Source organism: Xenopus laevis, chromosome 2L, assembly GCF_017654675.1.
Source record: "Xenopus laevis strain J_2021 chromosome 2L, Xenopus_laevis_v10.1, whole genome shotgun sequence".
Taxonomy (NCBI): Eukaryota; Metazoa; Chordata; class Amphibia; order Anura; family Pipidae; genus Xenopus; species Xenopus laevis.
In genome coordinates, this window is record NC_054373.1 from 9611177 (window position 1) to 9619060 (window position 7884).

At 38.1% G+C, this 7884-nt stretch overlaps 1 protein-coding gene across 4 annotated transcripts in view; it reads left to right on the forward strand.

The window, feature by feature from the left end:
* Positions 1 to 1312: 1312 nt before the first annotated feature.
* tmprss2.3.L (transmembrane serine protease 2 L homeolog) overlaps positions 1313 to 7884 on the forward strand; it is a 65204-nt gene continuing 58632 nt past the window's right edge. For 2 of the 4 annotated variants that reach the window (NM_001087958.1, XM_041580901.1), the window contains 3 exon segments: positions 1313 to 1365; positions 2544 to 2789; positions 3731 to 3899. The gene's annotated coding sequence lies outside the window, so the exon portion shown is untranslated. 4 annotated transcript variants of the gene reach the window in all.

The following is a 7884-nucleotide window of genomic DNA, read 5'->3' on the forward strand; positions in this document are numbered from 1 at the left end:
TTCAGTTTATTGGTAGTGTTACAACAGCCTATATTGAGTACAAGGACAAAGAACACTTTGACGTATAAGAAGCATATGATCTATAGCATAGGAGCAAGACACATCTTGTGACAGGATACATCGCTTATCAGTAAGTAATAACAGTTGCAGAGAAGAAACAGCACATACATTGATTGTGTAGCATTGTGTAACATAAAGGTAACCCTTCATAAGGTATTACCTCTTAGGCAGAAAATTTGACCTTGTTACTGACCACGCACCTCTAAAATGGATGGCCCAAAAGAAGGAGACCAATAGACGAGTGAATCGTTGGTTCCTCATGCTGCAGGACTACTGTTTCACAGTGAAATACAGGCCCGGGTCAGAAATGGGCAATGTTGATGCCCTGTCCCGGGTTCATTCCTGTTGGGCCTCAGTTGTTCCAACCATTGGATAGAAACAAGGAGGGGGGGTATGTGGTGAGGTCACTACTAGGATACTTGGGAAAGTCCAGGATGGAGCTTATTGTTAGTCTCTCATCATCTCCCGCCTTGATTACTGCAACTTACTCCTCACAGGTATTCCAACAAGTCACCTTTCACAACTCCAATCTGTTCTAAACGCGGCCGCTAGACTCATTCATCTAGCTCGCCGCTCAACATCAGCTGCTCCCATATGTATGTCCCTTCACTGGCTCCCAATCTCTTCTAGAATCAAATTCAAATTACTTACACTCACATTAAAGGCCCTTAATAATGAAACCCCTCCCTATATTTCATCTCTAATCTCCAAATACACTCCCTCACGAAACCTACGCTCTGCTTCTGCTCTTCGCCTCACTTCTCCTCTGGTCACTTCTGCCCATTCTCATCTACAAGACTTCTCTCGGGCTTCTGCTTTTCTCTGGAACTCTCTGCCACAAGCTGTCAGACTTTCTCCTTCCTTCCAAACTTTCAAGCGCTCCTTAAAGACCCATCTGTTTAAAGAGGCCTATTCGATGTACCTTAATTAATCATTGCTGTATCAAAAATGACAAAGTGTTTATACAATCCTAATGTCTCAATTGTACCCTAACCTTTTAGTTTGTAAACCCTATTGTACTCTGTAATCCTTGTCTGTTATCCACCATTTATTCCCTGTTTGCTATAACTGCAGTAAAGCACTGCGTATCTTGACAGCGCTATATAAATAAATGATGATGATTATTTATGCCCCAGGTTCCTAACAGAGTGGTTCCGGGACTGCTAGTCCAGCCCGGGTGTTTTGAGTTGTACTGAGGTATCTCAGGTGGTTAATTAAAGAGGCAGCTCAAGCCAGAGTGGAGAGTTCCTGGCTGGGAAATAAACAGGAAAGCTGCCTGTGTGAGAGGGATTAAATCACCAAAAGGTTTGGGATTTTATATATTCCTGTATGTTCTTTGTTTTGGGGAGACAGGCGGTAGGCCTTCTCCTGTTAGTTAGGAAAACTGACCTGTATTAGTTAGAAGCCCATTAAGAGGCAAGGATTTTATTTTGAATTGTTTATGTTGTTTTGCTGCAAGTGAAAATAAACTGCCAGAAAGAAACAACCCCCTTATGAATTCTGATTGTGCCGTGGGCTGCTTTACCCCCAGAAAACTGATCCCAGCTACCAAGTCTTTACAATGTGTTTAGTGAACAATCAATATTGGAAGAATTTTCCCCCCACATTTTTTGTGTGTGAGCTGGCCTTTATTAAAACAATCTTCATCAACTATAAGGGAGAGCAGCAGCCACCCCCATCCCCTAGCATGACGAATTCCTTGATTGAATTTATTGTCCCTAATCTAGGTACTGTCAGCTCTGCTATTGTTAGTCTTTAAATTAAATGAAGTAACTGTACTGGTGTTTTATTCCCTCCTTACATATTTCTTTTAACCCAGGTTGTGGCGGTGTTTTTTTGTCCAGCTAGCTGCTGGCACAGGAACCATTGAAAGTGGTAGTTGGGAAGGGATGAAATCATACTGCCATATGTCACTCTTTCTTTTCTGTACATTTTTTTAAACTTGGGCAGCTATATTACAAATCTTAAAGGACATGGCGCAGTTTTTGTGGCATGCTTTGACCCTGGGGGGAAGGCTGTTGTATGTTTTGCTGTGGCTATTTGGGGGCTGCCCTACTGTGATTATCTGAGGGTGTGCTGTGTCTCATACTTGCTGTGAATTTTTGGGGGGTAGGGTTGGAATGGACTACTGTACTATGTATTGTTCAAGCAATTTGGGCTTCTGTGCTATGACTGGTAAGGTGGTACCAGAAAGGTGGTGCGAGGATTTAAGCACTTGGATGACAATATACTTTTTCCTAACTCTGTTCACCATAGGCCAATTTTTACACAGAGCAGAGACCGCCTGGACCCATAGGGAAAACAAAAAATAACAAAGCTCATATTAGAATATGAGATATCATCATAATGATTTTTCCAGGGGTTTCAGACAATGAAGAATCATGTGGACTTACAAAACAATAAAGTCAATTTTTTACAAACGTGTGTGTGGGTTCCATTTTGCTAAACATTCTAACATTAAAACATATACTTGTTGTATCTAGATGCTCTTCTCTGCTTATCCACTGTTTGAAGGACATAACTGGCAAACAGTCATCAGAACTACATGCTGATCATCTCTGGAAGAGAATTCTATGTTAATTAAAGGGTAACCCCACTTGGGAAACCTGGATATCTGGTTTAAGGAACACAGTCTCCATGTGTGGATCCTGCTCCTGGGCAGCTCTTTTTACTACAGCCTGGTAGAGCAGTGGCCTTGATCTGACCTAGTTCAGCATCATCCTCTAATGGTAAAAAGTGGAGGAAATGTTCATAAAAGTGGCTTATGTTAAAATCTCATAAAATGTATTATCTAAGCACTCAATAAAAGGAAAAAGGACCATAAAACCACTGTACATTTCCACACTAGAAACCATCCTCAGCCCCATCAATGGAATAATTAATATACATATTCCAAAAGTGAGAAGGATGGAACTACCCTTTCCTATGGAAACTCACATCATGGAGGACTGGTACTTTTGGGACTAATCTTTTAGTAAGGTGCAGGAGAATATACAGCAATCACTTGATGAAAATCTGTAATTTTATAGGACACATGGGTGGGGGAAATATGGGAATAATTGTGTCCTTAAAAAATTTATGATTTTTCAAGATAACCTATAAGGTTTCACCCCCTCCTAATTACTGTAATTACATCATTAAGTTTTTAAAATTGCATCTGATTTTAAAATATTTTATAGACTCATTACTTGATGTATAGATCTAGATTTACAATTTGATTTCTCTTGTTCAAAACATCTGGCTATTTAGGACTTTCAAGAGAAGGAAAAAATAAAAACTAGCTCATGCTCAATGGATTCCGTACACTTCAGCCACCAATAAGGGGGCAACACAAAGAAATATCTGAGCCAAAACAACAAGAACAAATTGATGTCTATTTACCATAAACCAAGTAAAAATAATAATTAATAAATGTGCTATACACAGTGATTAGGGAATATTAAAAAGTATGTGACCACCCCCCTGGCCACCTGTCTACCTGCCTTGGGGAATTTTTTATTTTGGTAAAAGCATGTCAAATTGGAGCTTTCACATTAATATATACATACATAGTAAATATGCCCCCAAATTTTCACCAATAATCAGTACTGGTACATAAATGACTAATGCATAAGTTGTCATTTATCATATTTACATATATTTTGACCAAACTTTTTCCTCATTCTTGTAGGCCAACTGAATTGCTGACATTCGTACATACGTTTACATTCTACAGAGAAGGTGTTTACAGTAAACCTGTATCACTTGTGTCTTCCTTGCCTCCCAGTATGAAAATCTAGAGAAACCATGACTCACTGAGCTCAAGAGTGAATAAACTAATACAGAAGGGTCTGATCCAGGTAAGAACCAGGAAAATGTATTTTTATAATAGACAATTGTGTAAGTAAAATTAGTTAGTAAATGTGTCAGGGGGAAAGATGAGGGAGTCTTAAAATTGCCCTCTTATTAAATCTAATGGAAAATTAAGAAGTTTAGGAATATTTTTTTTGAAGACCCAGCAAAGTATATGGTTCAAACAACTGATGTTGACAAAAACTCCAACGTGTGGTTTTAAATAATTGCTATAGGATGCTGCCATGGATTCTAAATTATTCCTTATTATTAACAAGCATTGCTAAATGTAAACCTGCCAGGTTGAGAAAATTGCTATAGCTTTTTTCCCCTCGTTACAGTTCATTCATCGTATGAATGGTGAGGATTGTCTCAGTAGAAAATATGCTGCTTGTAGAGATGAGAGACATAGTTACAATAGCTGCATTTGAAGTAAAAAGGTGTTGCTTATTAGAGTGAAGAGTCTAAAAGGAAAAGAGGATATAAGGCAGCCATGTGGATGGGCAAATGGAGTAGTTAAGGGTTCAGCAAAATGAGAAATAGGGCATATTATTATTGCACTTAGCAGAAGGCAGTGACATATGGGGGCACATTTACTTAATTCGAGTGAAGGAATAGAATTAAAAAAACTTCAAATTTCGAATGATTTTTTTGGCTACTTCGACCATCGAATTGGCTACTTCGACCTTCAACTACGAATTCGACTTCGAATCAAATTAAAAATCATTCTACTATTCGACCATTCGATAGTCGAAGTACTGTTTCTTTAAAAAAACTTCTACCCCCTACTTCGCCAAGTAAAACCTACCGAACCTCAATGTCTCCATAGGCTTTCTTACAAATTTTTCGTCTGAGGAAAATTGTTAGATCGATGGATTAAAATCCTTCGAATCGTTTGATTCAAAGGATTTAATCGTTCAATTTTTCCTTCGATCGAACGAATTGCGGTAAATCTTTCGATATTCGAAGTCGAAGGATTTAACTTCGACAGTCGAATATCGAGGGTTAATTAACCCTCAATATTCGACCCTAAGTAAATGTGCCCCAAAGTGTATACTTAAGGAAGGCTAGGCAGGATGAGGGTAACTTTCTCTGTGATTTAGAAAGGCTATTTAAGGCACAGTGATTTGGAGAAAGTTTTTGAGATACTGACTATGACTAAACCCACAACATTTAAAAAAAAAAAAAAAAGATTGAGAGAGTTGATCCTTTAAATAACAGAAATAATTTGGTTATAAAGGAAACAGATGCTTAATAAGTTATTTTTTTCATGTATACAATAGGGAAGTGGCTAAAGGAAGATATGAGACATAAATAGTTAACATTAGCGTTAACATGGCACCAGGGCCAGACGGGATACAACATCTGTTACTTAGAAAGCTTAGTTCGGTTTTAGCCAGGCCTCTGTCATTTTCTGATTTTTTCTGGCATGGATTTGAGGAATGTTGATGTTATTCCAATATTTAAAAAGGGGTTATGTTCTCAGCCTGACAATTTTAGACTCGTAAGTTTGATGTCTGTTGTGGGCATTAAAAATTTTGTTAAGGGATCACATTCAAGACTCTGTTCTGTAGAATTGCATTATGGGTATTAATCAGCATGGCTTTAAGAATGACAGATTGGGGACAGTGGGGGAGCAGTAGATGTGATCTATTTGAATTTTGATAAAGTTAAAACAAAGGATCTCTTTCTAAACTAGGGGCTGTTGGGTAATGTTGTTTGTACATGGATAGGAAACTGGCTACAGGATCGGGTATAGAGGGTGGTTGTCAATGGTATATTTTATACTTGGGGTAGGCATCCTAGTGGGGTCCACCAGTTCTGTATACAGGAGGAACAGGGAACAGAGAGTGAAGTTGTGGAACAGGAGGTGCAGTACAGAATCAGGAACCAGGAGCGTAGTCAGAATAAACAGGCCGGGGTCAAAACCAATCAGTAACATGGTACAAAGTCAAGATCCAGAAGAGTGGTCAAACAGGCAAGGGTCGGTTCAGGCAGAGACACAGCAAAGTCAAAACAGGCAAAGGTCAGGAACACATAATCAGACAAGAATCACACCCAGGAACTATCAGGAAATATACATTTATTGGGCAATGAGTCAGTGCAGAGTAGGGGTTTTATAGCCAGACAAATGGCTTACACAGATCCCCTGTGGTCATATTAGCAACAGATAAAACAAGCCAAGCCTACTTGCAATTACATGGAAATCAACAGGAGTGAACCAGGACCTTAGCTATTTGCTCACATAGCACAGAGGTAATGCAGATAGCACAGAAACTCCAGGTTCCTGGTTCAGGATACCTGACGAAGGTTCAGAACCGAAACGCGTTGATGTGGGGGAATGTGTGAGGATTGAATAAATTCACTTATAATCATTTCCGTGAGTGCCTCTAGTGTTTCTAACTATTTTGAATTGTGGGAGCAGCACGGAATTCTCCATGATATGGGGTGAGTGCCGATGTTGGATGTGACTATATATATATATATATAATATTTCCGAAGGTACCTGCACTCCGTCCACTTCTTTGTGGGTGCTTGGTCAAAGAGTTATGTATAATTATTCGCCATGGACCAGCACTCCAGTTTCATTAATCAATAGTGTTTTATTTAAACATCACTGTGCATTTAATGTTTCGGCCCTCATTGGGGCCTTTATCAAGGATAATGTGCTTGTAACAGTTTATATACCCACAATCCCCTCCAAATGGGTGCCAAAATGATGTCATAACCCTGTTCATTAAGCAATTAGTGCAAATAATTTCAAATAGTTAAACAGTACCTTAACATTTGTGCCACTTGGGGGCAGACTTATCAAGGGTTTGAATTTCGAAATAAAAAATACTTCGAAATTCAACCATCGAATTAAAATACTTCGACTTAGAATATCGAAGTCGAAGGATTTGTCACCGAATTTGGCCATCGAACGATCAAAGTTAAATCATTTGATCAAACAATAACATTGTTCGAATCTAACGATTTGAACGATTTTACTTTGATGTGTAAAGACTTTGAAATTGGTTGTAGAAGGTCCCCATAGGCTAACATAGCACTTCCGAAGGTTTAATTTGGCGAAGTATTGAAGTCGAAGTTTTTTTAAAGAGATAGTACTTCGATTATTGAATGGTTGAATATTCAAACTATTTTTACTTCAAATCGAATTCGAAGTCGTAGTATCCTATTCGGTGGTCGAAGTATCCAAAAAATTTCTTTGAATTTTGAATTTATTTACTTGAAAATTCCCTCTAATTCACTTCAACCCTTGATAAATCTGCCCCTAGGTGTCACCAAATTGCAGTGACTGTTTGTGTTTAGTCCATAAAGATGAATCAAAAGAAAGTTACACATTGCTTATAATATTTCCAGAATCATCAGATACACAGTAGCAGTACCCGTATCTCAAAATAAACCTTATCTCAAGCATGTTACAACATATGTTTCAATACTTTTAAGGAAATTAACAATTAACATTTCTATACAATACAGTTTTAAGGTACTGCTAAATTATAGAAGGAGAAAATCACTTTTAAGTCAAAAAGCAGGCAAGAGCCTGCTGCCTATTTAGTCCCTGGAATGCTGGTCCATCGCAAATAATTATATATATATATATATATATATATATATATATATATATATATATATATTCCTAATTTGAATACTGTCTCTTTAAATTACAATTAACCCTTGGCAATCCAGGGTCCTGAGTACATTTTGCATATGAAAAGTAGTGGGAACTTGGATTTACTTGGGAACACTGAGGAGCACACCTCAGGGGATTTCCACTAGGAAAAATAAAACACACAGTTTGCAATAAAACAAATATTAACTTTATATAAACTGTATTTAGTAACTGTAAATGCAAATCACACAATATAGCTTTTACTCTGGGAAACCTATATGTACTATCAACCCCTGGCTTAGTCTCTCAATGTCCCACAGTCCCACAGTGGGTCGATAAATGCAGAATCAATATCCCATCCCCAAGAGCTCTTATGT